A 26163-nucleotide genomic window follows, 5' to 3' on the forward strand; every position below is an offset into this window, starting at 1 on the left:
TTGTTGTAGTAGTATTAGTAGTGGTTGTGATAGTTGTAGTGGTAGTGATAGTTGTAGTAGTAGTGGTAGTGATGATGATATGGTGGTGGTGGTGGTTGAAGTAGTAGTTGTAGTGATGATGATGATGTGGTGGTGGTATAGTGGTTGTAGTAGTTGTGGTCGTGATGATAATGATGTGGTAGTGGTTGTAGTGATGTTGATGTGGTGGAGATGGTGGTTATAGTACAAATGGTAGTGATGATGTGGTAGTGGTGGATGTAGTATTAGTGGTAGTGATGATGATGTGGTGGTGGTGGTTGTTGTAGCAGTGGTAGTGATGATGATGTGGTGGTGGTATAGTGGTTGTAGTAGTTGTGGTCGTGATGATAATGATGTGGTAGTGGTGTTTGTAGTAGTAGTTGTAGTAGTAGTAGTAGTAGTAGTAGTAGGAGTAGTAGTAGTAGTAGTAGTAGTCGTCGTCGTCGTCGTCGTCGTAGTAGTAGTAGTAGTAGTAGTAGTAGTAGTAGTAGTAGTAGTAGTAGTAGTAGTAGTAGTAGTAGTAGTAGTGTATGTATTAGCAGTAATAGTATAGTAGTAGTAGTAGTAGTAGTAGTAGTAGTAGTAGTAGTGGTAGTGATGACAATGTGGTTGTGGTGGTTGTAGTAGTAGTGTTAGTGATGATGATGTGGTGGTGGTGGTTGTTGTAGCAGTGGTAGTGATGATGATGTGGTGGTGGTATAGTGGTTGTAGTAGTTGTGGTCGTGATGATAATGGTGTGGTAGTGGTGTTTGTAGTAGTAGTAGTAGTAGTAGTAGTAGTAGTAGTAGTAGTAGTAGTAGTAGTAGTAGTAGTAGTAGTAGTAGTAGTTATAGTAGTAGTAGTAGTAGTAGTAGTAGTAGTAGTAGTAGTAGTAGTAGTAGTAGTAGTATAGTAGTAGTAGTAGTGGATTTAGCAGAAGTAGTTAGTAAGTAGTAGTAGTAGTAGTAGTAGTAGTAGTAGTAGTAGTAGTAGTAGTAGTAGTAGTAGTAGTAGTAGTAGTAGTGGTAGTAATAACGATGTGGTTGTGGTGGCTGTTGTAGTACCAGTGGTAGTGATGATGATGTGGTGGTGGTGGTGGTGGTGGTGGTTGTAGTAGTAGTAGTAGTGGTTGGTGGTAGTGATGAAGATGAGTTGTTGGTGGTGCTTGTAGTAGCAGTGGTAGTGATGATGATTTGGTGGTGGTTGTAGTTGTGGTGGTAGTGATGATGTGGTGGTGATGGTGGTTGTAGTATAAATGGTAGTAATGATGATGTGGTAGTGGTGGTTGTAGTAGTAGTGGTAGTGATGATGATGTGGTAGTGGTGGTTGTAGTAGTAGTGGTAGTGAAGATGATGATGTGGTGGTGGTTGTAGTAGTATTAGAGGTAGTGATGATGATGTGGTGATGGTGGTTGTAGTAGTGGTAATGATGTGGTGGTGGGGATTGTAGTAGTAGTGGTAATGATGATGTGGTGGTGGTGGTTGTAGCAGTAGTGGTAGTGATAATGATGTGGTAGTGGTGGTTGTAGTAGTTGTGGTAGTGATGATGTGGTGGTGGTGGTGGTTGTAATAGTAGTGGTAATGATGATGTGGTGGTGGTGGTGGTTGAAGTAGTAGTGGTAGTGATGATGTGGTGGTGGTGGTTGTAGTATTAGTGGTAATGATGATGTGGTGGTGGTGGTGGTTGTAGTAATAGTGGTAGTGATGATGTAGTGATGGTGGTGGTTGCACTACTAGTGGTAATGATGATGTTGTGGTGGTGGTTGTAGTAGTAGTGGTAGTGTTGATGATGTGGTAGTGGTGGTTGTAGAAGTAGTGATAGTAGCAGTGATGATGATGTGGTGGTGGTGGTTGCAGTAGTAGTGGTAGTGATGATGTAGTGGTGGTGGTGGTTGTAATAGTAGTGGTAATGATGATGTGGTGGGGATGGTTGTGATAGTAGTGGAAGTGATGATAATGTGGTAGTGGTAGTTGTAGTGGTAGTTGCAGCGATGATGATGTGGTGGTGGTGGTGGTTGCAGTAGTAGTAGTGATGACGATGTGGTTGTGGTGGTTGTAGTAGTGGTGGTAGTGATGATGAGGTGGTGGTGGTGGTTGTAGTAGTAGTGGTAGTGGTGATGATGTGGCGGTAGTGGTGTAGTAGGAATGGTAGTGATAATGTGGTGTCGTGGTTGTAGTAGTAGCAGTAGTGATGATGATGTGGTGGTGGTGGTTGTAGTAGTAGTGGTAGTGATGATGATGTAGTGGTGGTAGTTGTAATGGTGATGGTAATTGTGGTAGTGGTAGTAATGATGATGTGGTGGTGGTGGTTGCAGTAGTAGTTGGTACTGAGGATGAAGTGGTGGTGGTGGTTGTAGTAGTAGTGGTAGTGATGATGATGTGGTGGTGGTTGCATTAGTAGTGGTAGTGATGATGGTTGTAATACTAGTGGCAATAATGATGATGTGGTGGTTGGGAAGTGGGGGGGGGGGGGGGGGGGGGGCGGAATTTTTTGCTCCAGACCGGAATTTTTTTCCGGTGAAACCGGAGTTTTGTCATCACTGACATCGTCATCATCACTACTACTACTACTACTACTACTACTACTACTACTACTACTACTACTACTACTACTACTACTACTACTACTACTACTACTACTACTACTACTACTACTACTACTACTACTACTACTACTACTACTACCACTCCTACTACTACTACTACTACTACTACTACTACTACTACTACTACTACTACAACCACCAACACCACACCATCCTCACTACCACCATTACTACAATCACTGCCATTCATTAGGTTTTGGAGCTTTACTTCATTTGAAATAAGGAAACTTTGGGGTTGTATTTGGCAATGTGTTTATATATCAAAATATAATTCTAATGAGTTATCTATACAATATTTAAACACAATACCAAATACCATCTCAATTCCCTTTTCTTTGTCCGGAAAATCCACTTTCGGCATTGAAATTCCTCCGAGTGGTGTCTGAAATTCCTGTGAGTCAACTGAAAATTGGCGTCTCTGCAAATTTTACTATTCTCGTCAAATTTTCAATGCCCGTATCTAATGAGTCATCTTTGCCCATTGATTTGACAGTGCGTGAAAACGGCGCCTCACTTCAAAGTCGATTTTCTCAAAACTTGGTTTTTACACATTCCCTACTTGAAACGGTCATATCTTGGCAATGAATAATCAGAATTTTATCAATTTGGTATCAAATTTTAAAGCTTAAAATAAGGAATGATTGGGTACCAAAAACCCAAAATTGAAGAATCCGACTTAATACCGTTTCGAGGCGGAGGGTCAGAAATGTTTGAAACGGTGCCAGAAAAGCCAAGAATGAAAAATTAAACAAGAACATTAATCATAAAAAATATATATAACTCTTCCTTGACTGGGAATCGAACCTAAGACCTCCTGATTACCGGTCAGACGTGTTACTATTACACCACATAGGTTCCCGATAGTTGGGACAATTTCAATTCCTATATTCGTCAAAAGCGTAGCAGGTCTGATCGGTAATCAGAAGTCTCAGGTCCGATCCCCAGTCAAGGAAGAATGATTTTTTTCAGGGGGAATGTTTTTTTTCTTGTATGTTTCTTTCTTGCTTTGTCTTGCATCGTTTCATTTACACTTTTCAGATATATCCATTTTTAATTTATCACTGATTAGCTGAAAAAAAAATCAAAATTATGAAAATGTAATTTTGAAGTTTTTTTTAGTACAGTTGTCTTTAATTCTTTCCTTACCAAATATTTTCAATGTTTTTACCAAAATGGCATGCCTTACTAACACTAAAATTGATTATTAAAATACAAAGCTAAAAACATGATAGACATAATTTTGTTATACAAAATAAGAATAAGTTCTTTGAAACTAGGTCTAGTCTATATAAATAGTTTTCTTCAAATTTTGTGATGTACGTAAAAATTATGTGTAAGACAAATGTTCACTGTATCGTAACGAGCATGACGATTTTTCTGTATTGGTAAGGAGGGGATTAGTGCACGATTGCCGAAGTTGTTTATTTTACCTCTAGTTTACGCGTTTCCTGCATTTGAATGTGGGACTATGTATTGCCGTCAATCAAGCACGTGAGTTCCAAGGTGAAAACCAAAACATCGACACACGCCATCTATGTTTAACAAACGGGCTGTTCAATTTTATAAATGCAAATGTGTACTTGAGTCAACACGGAATATAAAAATGAACAAAGAAATCACGATCGAATTCGTTGCGATATCGATTTGAACAGTAGGCTTGACCGATAATTTTTTACAAATTATTTTTTATTTTATTAGTTTTATGTTTGTGATAATTGGGTTTGACGTCAATTGGAAAACAACCAACGCCCAAACATGTTAACCCTTAAACTTGCTTAACCCTCTCCTTACCACCTACAGCAAACTCGTCCCATTTGTTACGACACAATGTACATTTTTCTTATTCAGATTTATTTTGAGTATCACTGTGACATTTGTATGTATTATTAATAAGAACATAAAGTTGTTTTGTAGAGAGCTTGTTTGAGTTTTAAAAAATAAATTTTATTTCTGCTGGGTAAGCCTGACATTTTGGGAAAATACTGAAAATCATCTGTAAGGAGAGAGTTGTAATCCTGATATTGGAGTTGATTTTGGGAGTAATTTATTCGGATTCCTTCATATCATTTGTGCGACGATATGGTCTACTGGTAGACGCTCGCTTATGGATCAGAACTGGGTTCGAGCCTCGCTCGGCGTATAGTTGAGTCCTTGGAAAAGGCTCTTTAGTCACATTCTCTCACAGTACTCAAGTATAAAATGAGTACCTGGCCATTAACAGCGTTGTCTCTGTCCAAAAAAAAAATTGTAATATCGCCTAACAGGCGTCATGTCCCGTCCTACATATTAAGTGATGCAGTTGGCCAGGGACCCCATTGCGCTTTGAGCACGTTTTGTGGATATTGCGCTATATAAAAGCTTAATCAAAATAAAAATGAAAATTTAACCTCGTGTTTTTCCGTCGTTTGAAATAGGTTCTGGTCCTCGCACATCAATCGATTCTGCTAAGCATTGCAATCGGCCCCTAATCGTATGCCAGGTTTTTTTTTGGGGTATCTTTTAACGCCAAAACACAATCTTTTTTAAAAGAGGGAAATATGCGGCAAAACTTATTTTTCTTTAATTTTTTTTTCTAAACAAAAAGGACGAAATAGGCGGCTAGGACAGGCTAATGAAAAATACAAGAAAAAAAAACGTCCCAAAACCCTCAGTCCTTCTCGACTGGGGATCGAACCTGGGACCTTCTGATTACCGGTCAGACTTGCTACCATTACACCACAGAATCTCCCGATAGTTGGGACAATTTTAATCCCAATATTCTTCACATGGGTACGCCTTTTACACTTTGAACATCTGTTGTGTTATAGAAGCACGTCTGACAGGTAATCAGAAGGTCTGAGGTTCGATCCCCAGTAGAGGTAGACTGATTTTTTGGTATGGTTATTTCTCTTTGTTCATTTTCTTTTTCTTTTCTTTTTTTTTTTTGTTTGTTGTTGTTGCATTTTTCTTTTTTGCTTTCCCTGGCACCTTTCTTTCATACACACATGTTCGGGTTATCTTTATCTTACACCGGTGTCTGCTCCCCATTTTCTTAATTCAACACACGAAATATACTATGTGTAACATTAAACGTGTATAATGTGCTTGGTATTGATAGTATGCGCTTGGCTAAGGAGCTCACAACATTGCCATCCGGAAGTATAACGGATCAACAAACAAAACTATGTGTAACCTTGACCGTTTATAGTCAGGTTAATACAATTTAGTGAGAATTACTCATAAACGCGGATGGCAAAAAACAATAATAAAGACATGAGTGACGTCAACTTCGAAGTATCTATAGTTTACTGAGTACTTACGTTGTCATCATAAAGTTATGGCCTAACACTGACTAAAAAATAACATCAAAATGCCAATATTTTGCCACAAAAGAAAATAAATTGTGAGTTGTATTCAATAGTTCAACCAATGGAATCACTTGTTTCCATGAGCTCTACTAACGACAACTCATTCGACGCTACTCAAACCTAAAAAATGACGCTAAACTGCCAGTCTTAGAGGATTCTAGTGTCAGGCTGTTTATGTTAAATTATGTTAATTATGTTAACGATGGCCACGGTCAGGCTATATGTTAACGATGGCTACGGTCAGGCTATATGGTAACGATGGCTTCGGACAGGCTATATGTTAACAGTGACTTCGGTCAGGCTATATATTAACAATGGCTACAGTCAGGCTATACGTTAGCGATGGCTACGGTCGGGCTATATGTTAACAATGGCTACAGTCAGGCAAAATGTTAACCATGGCTACGGTACAAGTACTTAACATGGCGCTCTAGAAACAATAAACAAGGAGCTGAGTGACGTCATTTCGTTCCATCCGTAGATAGTTCGAAGTTGACGTCACTCAGATCTTTGTTAATCTTTTTTGCCATCCGCGTTTATGAGTAATTCTCACTAAACTGTATTAACCAGACTATAGACCTTCATGGTTACACATAGTTTTGTGTGTTGGTCCGTTATACTTCCGGATGGCAGTGTTGTGAGCTTCTTAGCCAAGCGCATGCTATATATACAAAAGGTGTGTTTCCAGTTCTCCAGAGGAGTGGTTATATATCTCCAATCTCATTGATCGCAACCAGTTTTTTGACATTATTAAACGTTCTCTTAAAGCATATCTGTTTCGTCTTGAGTAGCTGGTACGAGAAGCAAGATAGGTCTGTCTGGTTTGTGTTGTGTGTTGTGTGTGTTGTGTGTGTGTGTGTGTGTGTGTGAGTGTGTATGTATGCTTGTGTGTGTGAATGAGTATGTTTCAGCCAATGTAATTTGTAGTTTAGAGTCGGGTGTCTCTGAGTTATAGCGCTATATAAGTTTTCAGCATCATCATCATTATTATTATTATTATTATTATTATTATTATTATTATTATTATTATTATTATTATTATTATTATTATTATTATTATATATCATCATCATCATCATCATCATCATCATTATTATTATTATTATTATTATTATTATTATTATTATTATTATTATTATTATTATTATTATTATTATTATTATTATTATTATTATTATTATTATTATTATTATTATTATTATTATTATTATTATTATTATTATTATTATTATTATTATTATTATTATTATTATTATTATCATGCTCTATCTTCTTCCCTACTACACAAGATATGTACCCTGTGCTCGGGACAAGAGTGGTTTTACACTTCAAATGAGATTGGAACCAGTTATTTTAATAACACATTTTGTACCCTCTCAATATGATTGGAAAGAGAAGGTGGTGAGAGGGTTAAGTCATAGTGGATTGTCGTAAACTGAATTCGTAATGAGCCAAAGGACTAGGTATAGATAAACAACATATCATTCATTTTAACACACCAGCGGCTACAGCTCGTACAGTGTCTGTTTTAAAATCGTGAATTCATAATCATAATAATAATAATTTTCACTTGATTATGTCTGTTTCATTTGAATAGTTTCTACAAGATGAATTTCAAGTCTGCAGTCAGTAAGTATTATAAAATATTTATTTTATATATCACTATAGAAGGAACGAAATTGACGTCACTCAGCTCTACGTTGTTGTTTTTAGACATCCTTTTTAAATGCCTAGTTGTAACTAAACTCTATTAAGCAGACTATATACGTTTAATGGTACACAGTAGTTGTATTACATTTTATTATTATTATTATTATTATTATTATTATTATTATTATTATTATTATTATTATTATTATTATTATTATTATTATTATTATTATTATTATTATTATTATTATTATCATCATCATTTACAATATTTATTACCTACTCCTCCAACCGATGTCAGATCGGTGAATTGATTCTTCCTTCAACACCTAGTCTTGTCATTCCTGACGTACTTTTAAAATGGGTGCCTTTTTGTTAATAGTTTTAATTTTGGAAGCTTATTTACTCTTGGCTTTCACCAATAAATCATGAAGTTTGATGGCAACATACATGAAAGTGTAAAGAAAATGGTAAATGAAACCAAAAACGTAAAATAATACCATTGTCACAGTAAAGATTGTTCACATTTATCTTATTAAATTTTTATTTTAGTAAGAACTGATATCATCTCACTCCAGTTATATTTTGGTAGGCTTAAAATAACTTTACTTTCTAATACTAGATCATCTTTCCTTTAATATGCTTACCTCGAATTGATTTCAAATTAGTGAATACTTTTCGTTCTACATTCTGTCATGCAGCCACTTATTATAAAAGCTGATAGGTCTAATATTCTCCAAAAATGTCATGATGTCAAATGAGTAAAGAGCTACTCGACCATGCATAAAATAAAGATGTGAAGAATAAGGCACGGCACCGAAAACCGTGCTGAAACTGAACATTTAGCAAAAAGCCCCGGTTTCTGAATGACAGTACCATTTGCTGTGAACAAGAGATAAAGCTGTCACTGAGTAATTAATGACCGCTGCAGGCGATTGAGTAAGGAGTGACCACTGAATATGAAAATTATGTATAAAACATGCATTTTAAAACAATTCTGTGACTAATTGTTCAAATTAACAGTCAGTTTTTCTTCAGTTTACTTAAAGATCCATCTTTCTTCTTTTAAACTGCTTTTAAATGAAAAAAATTTATCCAGAAATAAATGATTATGGTAAGAAATAAAAAGGCACCTAAAATTTAGAATTTTACCAAAAGTGCAATGAATAAAATATTAATTGTATTAAATTGTCACCGTACAGATTTGATTTGTTTACGTTATGTTAACATATTCTATTTCATCATAGTGAAAACAAAATTGCCAGTTAAGCGACGGTTATTGAGTTATGGTCATTTGAAGTAAAATTAGCTAAAATCCTTGAAAGTGAAAGAATTTTATGTTACTGAGTTACTGACAAAGTTAATAATTTGAATTATGTCTTTATATATTGTTATGTGCAATCCGTAGCAGTCTTTTAAAACCATAAATATCATAAAGCCAATGTTCATCACGGGTTCTCTATCATTTAAAGGGCACCAACAATTTCTTCTTAATCTTTAGATAGGACTGCGGTATTTATCTCAAGTAATACCTGATCAAACAACACCAGCCACCAAATCCTGCTCTTTGGACAAAATAATCTTTAAAAACCAACTTTACTGCATCCGCGATCAATATTGGTACTTATATTTGTAAGCTTACTACTCTGTCTTTATCCAAGTCAATAATAGTCGAATTCCACATAGATATTTCTACTCATTGTACTGTTGATATACAGGGTGTCCAGCAAGGTCGTAAAGTCGTTAAAAAATTGTAAATTTGACCTCGAGGTCTTAAAGGTCGTAAATGGTCGTAAATTTGCATCCAAGTTCGTAAAAAAACGTAAATTAAAGATTCAATTAATTGAATTATAAAAATGTTTATTTTAGAATTAAATCTGGCAGCACAAAATAACGAATGCAAAAAATGACGAGGCTTCATCTAGGGGCCGCCATTTTGAAAATCGTAGGCAGCAATCTGACATACTAGATTGTTGTGTTTTTGAATGGACTCCAGATTAATATTGTGGAATTACTCAACTCAGAAGCGTTAATTGATATGTGAGAGAACAGTTTATTACTGTGTATAAGTGAGAGTATATACAAATATATCGCAACGACATTTTAAGAAGGAAAAATAGAGAGCCGAGCCGGTGTTACCAATACTTAGCTTCTTAATCCTGACCAATCATTCGTTATCGTTTGGACAGACAAATATAAAAAAAAAACTTAACGCTTACCGTCAAAAGCAGTTTAGATTTGAAGATGCATTTGTTTTCTATCCAAAAAAAAAACATTCGGTACTAGACAATCCTTGATGAATTTCAAAAGTTGTGTTTGAAATGATATCGTAAATTTTTTCGGACCAACCCGACTTAGACTTAATACATACCGTTTTGATGCGAAGGGTCACATATGGAATCTTCAGGCAACACTAGTGGGGGCCAACAAAAAAAATATAGAAAATTCAAACCAAAATAACAGCAAGGGTATTATATGGCAAAGTCTACCTGTTTAGAGAGTGATTGTGAATTCTGGGTCCAAAAAAAATATTTAATAATTATTATTATCAGCAGTGAATAAGAGTAGCCAAGAAACGGAAAGGAGGAGTAGTTAGATATTCTAAAAACTGACGTTATAGTGATTGATTCAGGATAACTTCTTTAGAAGCTTGATTAATGAATGTACATTTAAAGTGAGGATAAGGATGAACAATTCGATGAAGGGGAAAGGAGATGTACAATCAACAAAGTAAAGGGAGGTAATCTGTGGAGGCTGATCCCAAGAATCTGAACACACAACATTTGTTGGCTTCATTGTAGTTACCATTGCAATTCGCAACACCACAATTTTCCCCATCTTGAATTTGCTAACTAATCACGTCCATGAACATCAGACCCGCAAGAGGCAAAAGTTCATGTGAGGAAAAACATTCAGAGTACTGGTTCATTCAATATAGTCAATGGAGTAGCATCAAATTCCATTCCATTCCATATTCATAGAGTTGATTAATAAATTAACGTATCAGATCAATGGGACAGAAGTTCACTTTTCATCTTCCTATACTTACTAACGATATAAATTCACAAACACTTTGACCTCAAACTCTCCCGTTTCTCTCTCTCTCTCTCTCTCTCTCTCTCTCTCTCTCTCTCTCTCTCATACACACACACACACACACACACACACTCTCTCTCTTTGTGTGTTTGTGTCTATCTGTCTATCTATCTATGTATCTATCTATATATGAACCTATCCATCTATTTTTCTGTCTATTAGTCTCTCTTTCTGTCTTCAAATGCACACGTAACTGCATGTGCTCGAGCACACACACACACACCCACACACAAATCAAATAAAATAAAATGTTTATTTCTAGGCAATTGCCAAAATGAAACGTACGTTAACTTAAGCCCCCCATAGACGGACAGATCTCATCACGTGACGGATCGCCGAACAGGCACTGCTGGGTCGCTGTGACCCGATCCTGCGTTAATCGCAGATGATTTTTACCCACTCTTTGTTATTGTATTAAGGCAGTCATTTTGGTAATTAGTTCTCACTAAATTATATCAATCAGACTCTTAACGTTGAAGGTTACTCGTAGTTTTGTGTGACGGTACGTTATTTCCGACTGGTGGATGTTGTGAGCATTTTACCTAAAGTCATAGCATCAATAACCGTCCAAGATATTCGCATCATATGTAGCAATAGCTATAAGAGAGAGAGAGAGAGAGAGAGAGAGAGAGAGAGAGAGAGAGAGGGAGAGAGAGAGAGAGAGAGAGAGAGAGAGAGAGAGAGAGAAAGTTACTTGCGCTATATATACCGCTATATTCAATAAAGGTGCTCAAATCACTTTGTAGGGTCCTTGGCCAACATAAAAACATGTTAGACGAGACATGACTGTTAAGCGATATTGCAATTGTTTCCCGACAGAGACGACGCTGTCAACAGCGAGGTACTCATTTTAACAGTGAACAAGGTGAGAGAATGCGAGTAAAGAGCCTTTTCCAAGGACTCAAGTATGCGCCACTCAGAGTGGGACTCGAATCCAGTACCGTCCGATCCAAAGGCGAGTGTCATTTCACAAGACCACATGCATATCCGCACAAAAAAGTGATGAGAGAGAATAGATTCATATGTATTGAAGGAGGAGAGAGCGGATGGAGTGAGTAAAGTTCTTGGATATTTATAGAAGGAACCAAATTGACGTCACTCATCTCATTGTTATTGTTTTTAGACACTCATTTTTATTAGTTCTCATTAAAATAGACTATAACGTTCAAGGTTCCATGTAGATTTTTGGGCTGGAGTGATATTTCTGGCTGGCAGACTTTGTGAGTATTTTAATTTAACACAGAGCATCAAGAGAAGGAATGAATTTGATGTTAGTCAACCCGTTGTTATTGCTTTTAAACAGCATTTTATAATTAACTTATCACTAAGTTATATCAATCAGACAATGAACGTTCGAGTTTGCAGTTTTGTGTGTTAATATGTTATACCCCGATGGAGATGTCGTGAGTATTTTTCCAATACGCATAATATCAATACATTTGCAATCCGATTTAAGTTTAAAAGCAACGTAGACCACGGAAATTTTGTCCATTTTGTGGACAATAAAGATTTGTTATCTATCGTCATTATTATTATTATTATTATTATTATTATTATTATTATTATTATTATTATTATTATTATTATTATTATTATTATTATTATTATTATTATTATTATTATTATTATTTATAAAACAAATCGACAGTGCTCCAGTGGCAGGTTAAACGGGTACTCCTCGGGACTACTCGCATTCGCACGCCCCCCCCCCCCCCACCACCACCACCACCCCACACACGCACACAGCTCTTTGTTTTTTTTTTTTTTTTTTTTTTTTTTTTTTTTTTTTTTTGGGGTGGGGGGGGGGGGGGCGTTGTTTGTAGATTAAAATATAAATGTTTTTATTCAGGGTTACAATGCCCACCCTTGTCATCACGTAGTCAAGGCTTTTTGGCATCTGCCAATCCCAAATGTCTGTGTCAAGGTCGACTGTCATGTCGCGTCAACGGGTGAGGAGTAAAAAAAAAAAAAGAACTGGCATATTATTATATCATCACATTGAAAATTATGAAAACTATTTTTTATTTTGTATGAAATCCTTTATAAATTTTACGATGATCAAGAACGAAACTTTTGCCATCTACCTCTTCCTGGCGCAACATTTATAAAAATATTATTAAAAAAAAATAATAACACAGCATTTATTTGGCGCAATATTCACGTGCTCAAAGCGCTTTACAAGGGGTCCCAAGGCAACAGCAATATTAAACTTGAAAGATGAGACATGATGCCTGTCAGGCGATGTGACATTTTTTCCCAACAAAGACAACGAATTAAATTTTATTTCTAATTTCATCAATTTTTGGAGTAAAAACGTAGGACTTGGTATCAAACCTATTGTAAATTCGACGCTGATCACGAATCTGACGTCAAAACAGCGACAATCCGGGAAAAAAAATTGTCCAATTTTTTATACTGCCACGCCCCCGATCGCCTCGAAAAATATTAAGCAAGGCGGGCTTTGCGAGCGATCGACCGTCCCTCTGTTTATCGGCCAGGTATTTGGCCACACACATTGCGTTTTCACCCCGGTTTGCCTGATCGGCGTACGAACCAGGATCAAAACCGGGCGTGTATGGAGCCTTTTAGTTTGATTCTGGACAAAGCATTTGTCACCCACATTGATGGGGGATATTCATTTATTATGCTCATTTAGAGCCTCAGATAACCTTGTCAAACATGTGCATAGTGTTTCTCCTTTATTATTATTATTATTATTATTATTATTATTATTATTATTATTATTATTATTATTATTATTATTATTATTATTATTATTATTATTATTATTATTATTATTATTACTATTATTATTACTATTATTATTATTATTATTATTATTATTATTATTATTATTATTTATTATTATTATTATTATTATTAGAGTAATAATAATAATAACAATAATATGTAATAAAACTGAAAATTAACACGACTTTTCATAGCTTTCTATGTATTCAGATGTGATTTCTTCTCACTATATTCTCTCAGACCATTAACTTTTTTTTGTATTATTAAGATTTACATAGAGGGAAGACATGGTGTGTATTTTATTTAAACACATACCATCAATACACAAATGTCATATTTATCGACTTGACATTGTACACCCACATACGAAGGGAGCCCCTAAGTTTCATATCTCCATATTTTCATCTTAATTTCCGGTTCCTTCTTTCAACAATGCGTGTTTCATATCGTTTAGAACACTGCACGTCTGTTAGTCACGCGATTTATGCTATAAATAGAACGAAGATGACGTCACTCTGGTCTTTGTTACTGTTTTTTTTTTTTGCCATCTACGTTTGTGAGTAAATTCTCACTAAACTGTATGAGCCAGACTATAAAAGTTCATGGTTACAGAGAGTTTTGTGTGTTGGTGCATTATATTCCTGATGGCATTGTTTTGACCTTCTTAGCCAAGAGCATACTGTCAATAGTCCATTCCACAACTCGTGCGTATGCATTGAGGTTAATACGCTTCAACAGTCGTAACGTGACTACCCTCGTGATGACGCATGGTAACTTAGTAACTATTAGAACAATGGCGGATGCCCTTATGAAATATTTCTCTGATGAGCATAAACGAGTATCCAGAGGAGGAAAGACAGTATAAATCCGATCATGTTTTGACTTTTACACATTCTGAACACAAGGCATTTGAAAAGTTCTAGCCAGCATGAAGAATAAAAAGTAATGATTTTCTTTGTTTAGAACAAAGATGGCGCAGTTGCCGGGCGGCTTGACACCAGACTACTGAATCCAATTCTTCACAACCTTCTTATGGATTTTACTGATAACTGGCTCAAACATTAGATTTGTTTGTGACATTAAGTCAGTATTCTTTATACATCGAATACAATACCATACATGAGGATTTTTCTTCTTTACGATAGATTTTTTTTAAAAATTGAGCTTTGATATAGAGCAATATCCACTAAACGTGCTCAAAGCGCTTTACAGGGTCAACAGCAACCTGTCATCTGCATTTTTTGCGGCAAAAATCAGGGCGATCCGCAAATTTTGGCAAATTTCCCAAAATTGGAAAATTGGGAAATCGCGTGGCAAATTTTGGGAAAAAAAAGAAGCGAAAACAAAATAACGAAAAAAAAAGTGCGAAACTTGAGAAATGTTGCAGCTTTGCCTGGGACCAAACCAAGGGAAGCTACTCTCTACGGATAATGATCCTTTAAAATCTTTGTAACAACGCTAATCACAGTCATTTCATTTCTCAAGTCCTTAAATGTAATATATTGTCTTATATATAATTTTTTTTCTGTATCGCAGTTAATTTTTACTGAAACGCTTAGTTTTCCTCCGCAAATTTTGGTCTTTTTGGCAAATTTCGGGGGGTTTTTTGGCAAATTTTGGCAAATTTTAGGTCCCAATTTGGCAAAAAATGCAGATGACAGAGCAACACTTAACATGTAGGACGAGACATGACGTCTGTTAGGCGATATTACAATTTTTGCGACAGAGACAACGCTGTTGACGGCCAGGTACTCATTTTAGACCTGAGTACGGTGACAGACCTGCCAACCAGCACGATTAATCGTATTTTAGTACGATTTTTGGACCCCGAATACGCCGATACGATTTTAGTGGATTTAATACGATTTTTTAAAAGATGTGTGATGTGAATAATGTTTTTGATACATTTGATGCATTGATGATACACACGTGTCGTACACCAACTGTTGACCGTGTTTCTGAATGAATGATGCATCACATTTAATACTATAGTTATCATTTCAGTTGCTTATATGATGCCGGTTTTCACCAATTTTTCTCATACATTTTTGATGATTTGCATAGAATTATGCATATAAGCTTGTTTTATACTTTAAATAGTCTCAGACCACATTTAAACTTTTGCCACTTGTTAAATAGAAAATTCTAATTGAGAATTTAATTGAACCAACATCTTTGACTATGAAGCCTTCAGTTGAAAACTGTATTGCTAATTAACTTAAACATAAATGGGTTATTTCCCTTTATAATAACTAAATTACTCTATTTTGATTTATAAAATTTATAATGATCTTTTTTTTAATTTCTTATTTTGTACGAGTCTTGAATTACAAAGTGGGCAGCTTTAAGAGCGCTATTTGGTTCAAAATGAATTTTTTAGAATCATTTTAGAAGTATTTAACTTGTCTCTGAATATTACATACTTTGCAAATTTCCTTTCATTTGACCAAAGTAATAGTATTAGTAGTATATAGAAGTAATTGTAGTAGGAGGAGGAGGAGTAGTAGTAGGGAATGCTCAAAGAAAAAAAAAAAAAGAGAGAGAGAGAGAGAGAGAGAGAGAGAGAGAGAGAGAGAGAGAGAGAGAGAGAGAGAGAGCATATTTGGAAAATATCTTGCTACTGTTGCAAATTGTCATCTATTGAATTGAAGACCACTCTCCCAGATATTTTATCTCAAAACTTTCTCATAACTGATGTACTGGGCTAGCAAATATCACCATCACAACTTCATCAGCATCTCTTACCATCAACATCATGACATCATCACTTCTACAACTGCCATCACAGCATTGTCACTGCCACAACCACCACCACATCACTTTTACCATCACCGACACCACAGCTTCATCATCATCACCACCACCACCACCACCACTAGAGCACCATCGCTACAACAACTAACACTTTTTCCACTGACACTAGCATCAATACTACCAACATGTTAAGGGTCTTTTGGTCATTTCTTTGAGTGTTTCGAAAGCAATTTCCTTTGATATTTCAATTTCTGAGCCTTATGCTAATTTTAAATGGCCATTAAGTTTTAGTTTCTCGATAAATCCATAGTTTTGTAATCACTAGAGATTGTTTGAATGATGAAGATCAGTTTATTTTGATTTGGGATTGATGTTAGCTTTTATATAAATTTTTGTATAGTGCGCACTTTTTATCCACATGTGCGGACAAAATACACTTTTTTGCTAAAAAATACACTTTTTAGGGTCATGGAATACACTTTTCATCCTGTGAAGGTTGGCAGGTCTGCGGTGAGAGAATGTGAGTAAAGAGCCTTTTCCAAGGACTCAACTAAGCTCCGAGCGAGGCTCGAACCCTGGCCCTTCCGATCCGAAAGTGAGTGTCATACCACAAGACCACATAACCGCATAAAAATCGAAGGGTCTGGGATGAGGGAACAAAAAATGCTCACAACAGTCGCCAGCCGGATATAACTTAACAAACAAATTGTGCAATATCCACTAAATGTGCTCAAAGCGTTTTATAACCTCGTAACCTCGAATGTTTATAGTCTGATTGATAGAATTTAGTTAAAACTCCTCAATAAATCGCTGGCTAAAAGCAATAACAAAAAACTGAGTGACGTCAACTTCGATCTTTCTATAAATCTATAAAAAAACATTGTTTTTAAGTCAGTCCTCGAGCATTGCCAGGGTCCTCATGAAAATGACCACTAATGTATTGTTATAACACTGCCACGAATGCAGATAAAGAGTAGAAGACCAAAAAAAACCCCAAAAAAACGGACGTTACTTTTTTTTGAGGTTCTCAAGATTCCAGTATCTAATTATCTGAGCTAATGAATCAAACGTTTCCTTTGGGGTATGGTGTACCTTTGTGTGAACAGACTTATTTGTATTTGTGGCGCCGTGTGGGTTGTGGACCTGTCCCGAGAGCGTACTAAATGTTACCAGATTCAAAGCATACTTTAACAAATGGGTCCTGAGATGAAAAATTCAAAAACTGTGGCCACAGAATTCCATCAATGCAGTGACTGGCACACCCGTAAACTTTACGTCCTCATTGGGGACCAGCTTCTCCTATATGAGCCCAATCCGAAGTATCTGGGGGCTACGCTGGACCGTTGCCTTACCTATCGGGTCCATCTTCTGGGGAAGCTGGCGGAAACAATATGGGGTGCGCACTTTTGATGACCGCCTCCTGGGACACTATGCTATTCCATCGCGGAGTATTGCGCCCCGGTGCGGGGTAGGAGCAAACCCGTTGAGAAGGTTGGTGTAAAACTGTGCAAGTCCAAGCTCATAATGCTGGGAACGCTGGCGACAACGCCTAGAACATGGAGTCCGATAATTGCAGTGATTTCAACTCCCCGATGTCCGGCGCGAGACAATTACCACTGGCTGGATTAACAAAATTGAAAGGGGAGTGAGGAAACCCCTCTCGAGCGATTAATGGACGGCACCTTTGCTTCGAGCCAAAGTGAGTCTCGGCAATCCTTGTAGTTAGCTACCCTGACTTCGAACAGGGCTGCGCACACGTGATGAACGTTTTGTTTGGACGAAATCAATCCCTCGAGGGGCCGGGACGTAGACTCCTCGAAACTGGGAGAGAAGTTGTCAGGCTCTTATACCAGCAAGAGGTCGAGAACCGGCCTTACGGTAGCGGCGCTTTATCGATGGGGTATTTCAATCTGTCCACATGTATGTACGCGTTGTGGCCTAGAGCCCATACCGCAGAGCATCTAGTCGAGCAATGGGTTCACGGCAACTTCTCCTCTATACTTCATATCACTTAGGTTTCCTTTGATATGACCACACTAGCCCCATACATTCACGATCCAGCATTTCATCTGTTCACGGTCAATTAACCTTACATTGCACATGGTCCATATAGATGGTCAAGGGAGGTTACTCTCCATGTTCTAGTCTGCTAATCTTATGGTATATCATGATTCAAAATCAGTTATTATTCAGATTTGAACGAATGAAAAATATTTTATCTCCCATCAGTATACAGAATAATGTTTAAGTGATGTGTCAGATCGATAAGTAATTATCTTGAGTGAGTTTTTTTAAATGTAAGTTACATCATAGAGATTTTAAATAAATTCTGCACTATATAAAGTAATTTGATTAATCTCTACAGAAAGTTGAAAGTTTCCCCTTTGATTTCAGTATAAATTTGTAATTACTAAACTTCTTTCATAATATAATCAATACGTCTCTCTTAGTAATACGTTTTAGGATTATATTTATTAATTCACATTCTATGTTTTGTTTTATATGTTTGTTTTTTTATTTCCTTTGATTTCCTTTAATATTGTGGGTTTTGTGGGTATTTTATGTTTATTTATTTACTTATTTAATAAACAAAGCTCAATAACTCATTCAGAAATAGACCATTATGAGAAACTTAATAAGCTGTGCAGATTGTGTGGAGCATTTCATGGATTAATAGGAATAGTTTTGAAATGGGCTTCCATGGGGAGCAGGGGGGGGGGGGGGAGGGAGGAGAAAGGTTGCATTCCACTATTGCAAAAATAGAAAAACGGACATCAGATTTAAGATCAGGGAGTAAGAAACGTGCTTGCATAATGGGAACTTCTTTATTACAAACAGATCCAGCGCGTAAAGTTTTTTCCCTCACAGTTTAAGTAAAAGGACTCCTTTCATTACCATATCTTCTTCGCATAGAAATCTGATGTTGCTATATTGTATATCAATTGTAGATTTGGACACTTACACAAAAATCCTTGATTTTATCTGTAATTCTTCTGTCCAGTACAGATTTGATCAAGACCTTTTCTCTCACCAACTCAAGCATTCTTGATACACAGCTATGATACTCGTCCAACCCACTCAATTCACAAGCAACTTAACATCAACACATAATAATAATAATAATAATAATAATAATAATAATAATAATAATAATAATAATAATAATAATAATAATAACAGACCTGCCAACCAGTACGATTAATCGTATTTTAGTACGATTTTTGGACCCGGAATACGGATTAATCGTATTTTAGTACGATTTTTGGACCCCGAATACGCCGATACGATTTTAGTGGATTTAATACGATTTTTTAAAAGATGTGTGATGTGAATAATGTTTTTGATACATTTGATGCATTGATGATACACACGTGTCGTACACCAACTGTTGACCGTGTTTCTGAATGAATGATGCATCACATTTAATACTATAGTAACATTTCAGTTGCTTATATGATGCAGGTTTTCACCTATATTTTTCTCATACATTTTTGAGGATTTGCATGGAATTATGCATATAAGCTTGTTGTATACTTTAAATAGTCTCAGACCACATTTAAACTTTTGCCACTTGTTAAATACAAAATTCTAATTGAAAATTTAATTGAACCAACATCTTTGACTATGAAGCCTTCAGTTGAAAACTGTATTGCTAATTAACTTAAACATAAATGGGCTATTTCCCTTTATAATAACTAAATTACTCTTTTTTGATTTATAACATTTATAATGATCTTTTTTTTTCTTTATTATTTTGTACGCGTCTTGAATTACAAAGTGGGCAGCTTTAAGAACGGTATTTGGTTCAAAATGAATTTTTTAGAACCATTTTAAAAGTATTTAACTTTTCTCTGCATATTACATACTTTGCAAATTTCCCATCATTTGACCAAACTAATAGTATTAGTAGTATATAGAAGTAATAGTAGTAGTAGTAGTAGGAGGAGGAGGAGGAGGAGTAGTGAATGCTCAAAAAAAATGAGAGAGAGAGAGAGGATGGATCACATATGTGGAAATTATCTTGCTACTGTGGCAAATTGTCATCTATTGAATTGAAGACCACTCTCCCAGTTATTTTATCTCAAAACTTTCTCATAAATGATGTACTGGGCTAGCAGATATCAGCATCTCTTACCATCAACATCATGACATCACCACTTCTACAACTGCCATCACAGCATTGTCACTGCCACAACCACCACCACATCACTTCTACCACCACCGCCACCACAGCTTCATCACCACCACCACCACCACTAGAGCACCATCGCTACAACAACCAACCCTTTTTTTGTGCTAAAAATACACTTTTTATGGTCATGGAATACACTTTTCATCCTGGGAAGGTTGGCAGGTCTGTAATAATGATAATAATAATAATAATTATAATAATAACACACTACCATATATCCATATACACAACAAGAGCAAACCACCAAAACTGTCAAGTGTTTCCTCATGTTATAAGACTAGGGCAGCCAGCATGGAAAAAGTGTCACTGGCAAGGGCAGCTGTAATTGTTTCATTTGACTTGCAGTCATAAAAGGAGTTAGTTGACTATATATTATATCTATTTGCCTACAGCCATATCAAAATACATCTGAATATTACGTGAACATATGGGACAATGATTTTTTTTTTGTCAAACGATTTATAATTAATTAAATTTACAATATATCCCATTTTTAAGAAATGATAATGTGATGTTATCTTGCCTCTAGAAGTATGAAAATTGTTGTATGCCTAGCCAATCTTATTGAAAATATATCTTTAATGATAAACCTGTAAAATTCGTCTAATATTTATAATTATTCCAAGGTTTTTGACGACAAAAATGCAATCATCATACAACAGAAATAAGCTGTTATCCAGGTGAAATTAGTGCCTGCTCTGATAATCATTGACCGTGACGTGACCCGAAAAGGTGCGTGCTAGTAATTCTGTTGTAGATATACTAAGAAATGAGGCTTAGTTGCCGTGGGTTGTTAAGAAGCTTCCTGGCGGGTTCGCGACCTAGCACGAATTCGGAGAGGAATTTGCGGCCTGGATCTATCATTATAACAAAGTAGGGTATCCCCATTAGAGGCTGCTGCCGTGTAAGTAATTTAATGGGAATCCCCGTAAATCTCCTCGCACAGATTTATCGAAGATTGCTCTAATTAAAAAATGCTGAAGTCTCTATTTTTTATTTGTATTTTCAAACAGATGTCGTCACAATAGCCATGTTCCTGCTCCTGACCTTTGTAGCTGGTGATCAGGAGAAAAATATTGAGGAAAGAAGCTTTATCTCGGTAAGTTTAGATTATAACTCGTGGCAAACTTCTTCTTCTTCTTCTTCTTCTTCTTCTTCTTCTTCTTCTTCTTCTTCTTCTTCTTCTTCTTCTTCTTCTTCTTCTTCTTCTTCTTCTTCTTCTTCTTCTTCTCCTCCTCCTCCTCCTCCTCCTCCTCTTCCTCCTCCTCCTCCTCCTCCTCCTCCTCCTCCTCCTCCTCCTCCTCCTCCTCCTCTACTACTACTACTACACTACTACTACTACTACTACTACTACTTACTACTACTACTACTACTACTACTACTACTACTACTACTACTACTACTACTACTACTACTACACTACTACTACTACTACTACTACTACTACTACTACTACTACTACTACACTACTACTACTACTACTTACTACTACTACAATTACTCTTCTATACTACTACTACTACTACTACTACTACTACTACTACTACTACTACTACGACTACTACTACTACTACTACTACTACTACTACTACTACTACTACTACTACTACTACTACTACTACCACCACCACTACTAATACTACTACAACTACTACTTCTTCTTCTTCTTCTTCTTCTTCTTCTTCTTCTTCTTCTTCTTCTTCTTCTTCTTCTTCTACTACTACTACTACTACTACTACTACTACTACTACTACTACTACTACTACACTACTACTACTACTACTACTACTACTACTATTATTATTATTATTATTATTACTTTTTAAGCTGTTAATTCCTGTTTTTATGATTTTATAGACCCAATGAATATTCATATGACCTTTCCCGAGAGAAAGCGTCCCTGCACATGCGCAATCACTTAAAAAGTGAACATTGCAAAGCAATCATCGTGTTTTTAATTCTCTTGGATTTAAAATTAATTACCTACTTATATTGATGCAATAGTTATTGAAAATATATTATTTTGTGCTTAAATTATCATGTGATGATTCGTGGATTATGATTTTGTCCTTCAATTATTAAGATATTAAGTGGATTGTTATGGATTTCGTTTTATCGTGCGTGATTTCGCGCTTGCACTTATTAATTAAGACAATGGCGTCGGACGCCCCACTGACCCAATTCCTTAACAGGACGGCGTGTAACAATAACAATGAAACCAAAAATAACAGTGATGATGGTGAAAATAGGAGTGATGTGTCGAGTAAGACTGAAGGTAGGAAGAAGGGCGAGCCTTCCAAAGTAAAGAGAAGTAAAAAATCAGATAATGGTGGCGACGGCGAACTTTCAGAAATTAAACAACAACTGAATAAATTCATGGCGATCATTCCGGTTGTCACGGAGTTAAAAAATGCATACGATAAGGAGATGACAGAATGTGACACGCTGAATGACTACGAAACAATTAACAATGTTAATGATGGACAAGAAGACGAAGTGTCAGAAGCACAAACGTCTTCATCGATCTCCTATTTTAAAGACGTTTCAGGTACAAAGGAAATTGAAGGGCCTCTAATTAACGAGGACCTAGCAAAGGGAATTAATAATATCCTGTGCAAAGGAATGCAAATATCTGAAAGGGACCAACTATTTCAAAAATATATAAAACCTACAAATTGTGGCAGAATGGAGACTCTTACTTGTAATCCAGAAATTTTTAAGATGGTCCAAAAAGAAACTAGACAAACTGACTCGAGTATTCAAAAAATACAAACAACACTCATGAAAAGCTTATGCGCCATGACGATGTGTTTCGAAAAACTGACCAAAATAAATATAGAGTCAGTTTGTCAACAGGATATAGACTCCATCACTAATTCCTGTGCAGATTCCGTGGCGTTGTTAGCAGACGGGTCACACAGCCTGGATTTAAATAGACGACAGAATTTTAAATCTGAAGTAAAATTGGAATTCTCGTCATTGTGTTCTGAGCAGTATCCGTGCGAGGACTCTCTTTTTGGAAAACAATTGACAGAGAAAGTCAAAGATGTCTCGGAAACCCTGAAGGTTTCTCAAAGAGTCAATCGTGTCAAACCATACCAAAGACATCAAAACAAGCCGTTCTTTTTAAAGAAAAGGTTATCTTTTTTAGACGGGAAAAACCCTGTGTACAACAACAAGGGAAAACATTACAAAAACAACAACAACAACAACAACAACAACAAATCCCAGAACTTCAGCAACAAAACTCGAAACAGGGTCGTCGCAACGAACCATATTAAATGTAAGTGAAGGAAACGATTTAGCTTTAGGTGGTCGAACAAGGCATTTTATTCATAATTGGGAAAAAATCACAGAAGACAAAATAATTTTACAATGTGTCAAAGGCTGTAAAATCCAATTCATTTCTCCACCAATTCAAAATAAAATTCCCCATCAATTGAAATTTAATGCACAGGAAACCATAGACAGGAAACCATAGCATTAAGGGCTATAATTGGAGAATTATTGAAACAAGAAGTAATTGAGGAAAGCACTGTTGAAGAGGGAGATTACATGAATAATATTTTCTTAAGAGAGAAAAGATCGAATAACAACAAATACAGACCCATTCTTAATCTCAAATGCTTGAATAAACATTTTGTTAAATTTACTCACTTCAAGATGGAGGGACTAACTACGTGCCTTAATCTCATTGCTACAAAATTGCTACATGGCATGTATTGATATATCCAATGCTTTTCATAGCATTCCAATGCACCCCGATTTTACAAAGTACTTAAATTTATGTTTGAGGTCAAGTTTATAAATATGTGGTTTTGCCTCAGGGTTTCGGGATAGCCCAAGACTGTTTACCAAAATTTTAAAACCAGTGTTAGGTTTTTTGAGACAAAGAGTTTTTTTCTAGTGTGTACATTGATGATTTCTATCTACAAGGCTCTAATCATAAAGCATGTCAGAAACGTTATAATTACGAATCAACTTCTGACTTCGTTAGTTTTGAACTCTCTGATAAATCTATATATGAACCTACGCAAAAGCTATTACATTTAGGTTTCATTCTAGATTCGACACTGATGAAAATAAGTTTAGGTGAGGATAAAATAAATCATATCATCCAGATTCAAAGATTGATGAGTCATACCTCCCTTACAGTAAGGGAATTAGCAAGATTAATTGGAGTCTTTGTGGCTAGTTTCCCAGTGGTTGAATATGGCCCGCTATATTATAGAGAAATGGAAATGCTTAAAATCAAATCATTAGAGACAAATTATAATTTTAATAACTTTACCACTCTTAATGAAGAATGTGTACAAGAAATACAATGGTGGATTAAAGAGGGAGTTTATAGTGGGAAAATGATTTCATGGTAATGCAGATTTCACTATTCAAACAGACCATCTAGTTATGCATGGGGGCAGTTTTCAATTATAGAAATACACACGGCATGTGACAGAAGAGGAGTCTAAACTCCACATAAATGTTCTCGAAATCAAAGCAGGGTTATTGGGTATTCAGTCCTATGTGTTTTAAGAATTGTCATATACAGATCCAAATGGATAATCAGACTGCCGTTTCATACATTAATAATCTTGGGGGTACACACTCTAGACTTGTTAACTATTATACAAACAAATCATCTGTGGTGTAAAGAAAGAGGAATCTGGTTGTCTGCTTGTCATATAGCTGGAAATCAAATATAGCTGATTCACACAGTAGGAAAGTTAGAATTCATACAGAATGGAAATTACACCCAGAAGTTTTTGATAGGTTATTGAGAAATTGGATGCCCTGAAATAGATCTGTTTGCTTCTCGTGCAAACAGACAATTACCTATATATATGTCCTTCTATCCCGATCTGAAGCCTGCGCCATTAACTCATTTCAACATAAATGGATACTTACGGATATATCTTCCCACCATTTAATCTTATCTCCAGGATTCTCAGGAAAATCCAAGAAGACCAAAGTACAAAGATATTAATGGTCGTGCCACATTGGACAATAGCCCTTGTATCTCAAAACTTATGGAAATGAGTCCTTCCTCCTCTTTTCTGAAGAAAGCCAAAAATGTGTTAATTTATCATCAAACCACTCAGCAGTACATCCATTGTACCCAAAACTCCAACTGATGGCATGTGTCTTATCCGGAACAATTTCAAAAGACAAGGGTTGTCCCGACGAGTTGTCAAGACTTTAATGAAAGGCTGAGACCAAATACTGTTAAACAATACAATGTTTACCTTAAGAAATGGATTGAATTTTGTTCTGATAAACAGTGGATGTCGAGGAATATAGTGTTTCACACTGTCTAGAGTTTTTATTACACCTTTCTAAAAAAGGACTTTGTTATAGTGCAGTTAATACTGCTCGTTCTGCATTATCTTGCATTTTCGACCAACCTTCCATCGGAGATGATAACAAAATAAAACGTTTGATGAGAAGTATTTTCTTGGCTCACCCAAGCAAACCAAGATACACCAAAATTTGGGACGTTTCAATATTGTTAATTTTTTTGAAAAAATGCTCACCTTGTAAGGAATTAACTTTACAAATGCTCACTTTCAAATTAGTCACATTATGTGCCTTAGTCACTGGACAAAGATGCCAAACCATTCACTCGTTAAATTTAGAAGAGTGTCATATTACACAAACTCGGGCCATCTTTCATGTTTCTAAATTATTGAAACATAATACCCCGAAAAATAATGAAAATTCCATAGTATTACCGGGATACCCATCTAATAAACGATTATGTGTTGTAACATATT

At 35.9% G+C, this 26163-nt stretch overlaps 1 long non-coding RNA gene across 3 annotated transcripts in view; it reads left to right on the top strand.

Moving 5' to 3' along the window:
* Positions 1–7458: 7458 nt before the first annotated feature.
* Positions 7459–26163, top strand: part of LOC144957038 (uncharacterized) — a 36521-nt gene continuing 17816 nt past the window's right edge. For 2 of the 3 annotated variants that reach the window (XR_013642074.1, XR_013642076.1), the window contains exons 1-2: positions 7459–7578; positions 21406–21491. This is a non-coding gene — a long non-coding RNA (uncharacterized LOC144957038). Of the gene's footprint in view, positions 7579–9549; positions 9640–21405; positions 21492–26163 lie in introns of those variants that run through there. The other variant, XR_013642075.1, reaches the window with a different exon arrangement.

Source organism: Berghia stephanieae, chromosome 11 (assembly GCF_034508935.2).
Source record: "Berghia stephanieae isolate SIO BIC M18660-M18661 chromosome 11, UCSD_Bste_1.3, whole genome shotgun sequence".
Lineage (NCBI taxonomy): Eukaryota > Metazoa > Mollusca > Gastropoda > Nudibranchia > Aeolidiidae > Berghia > Berghia stephanieae.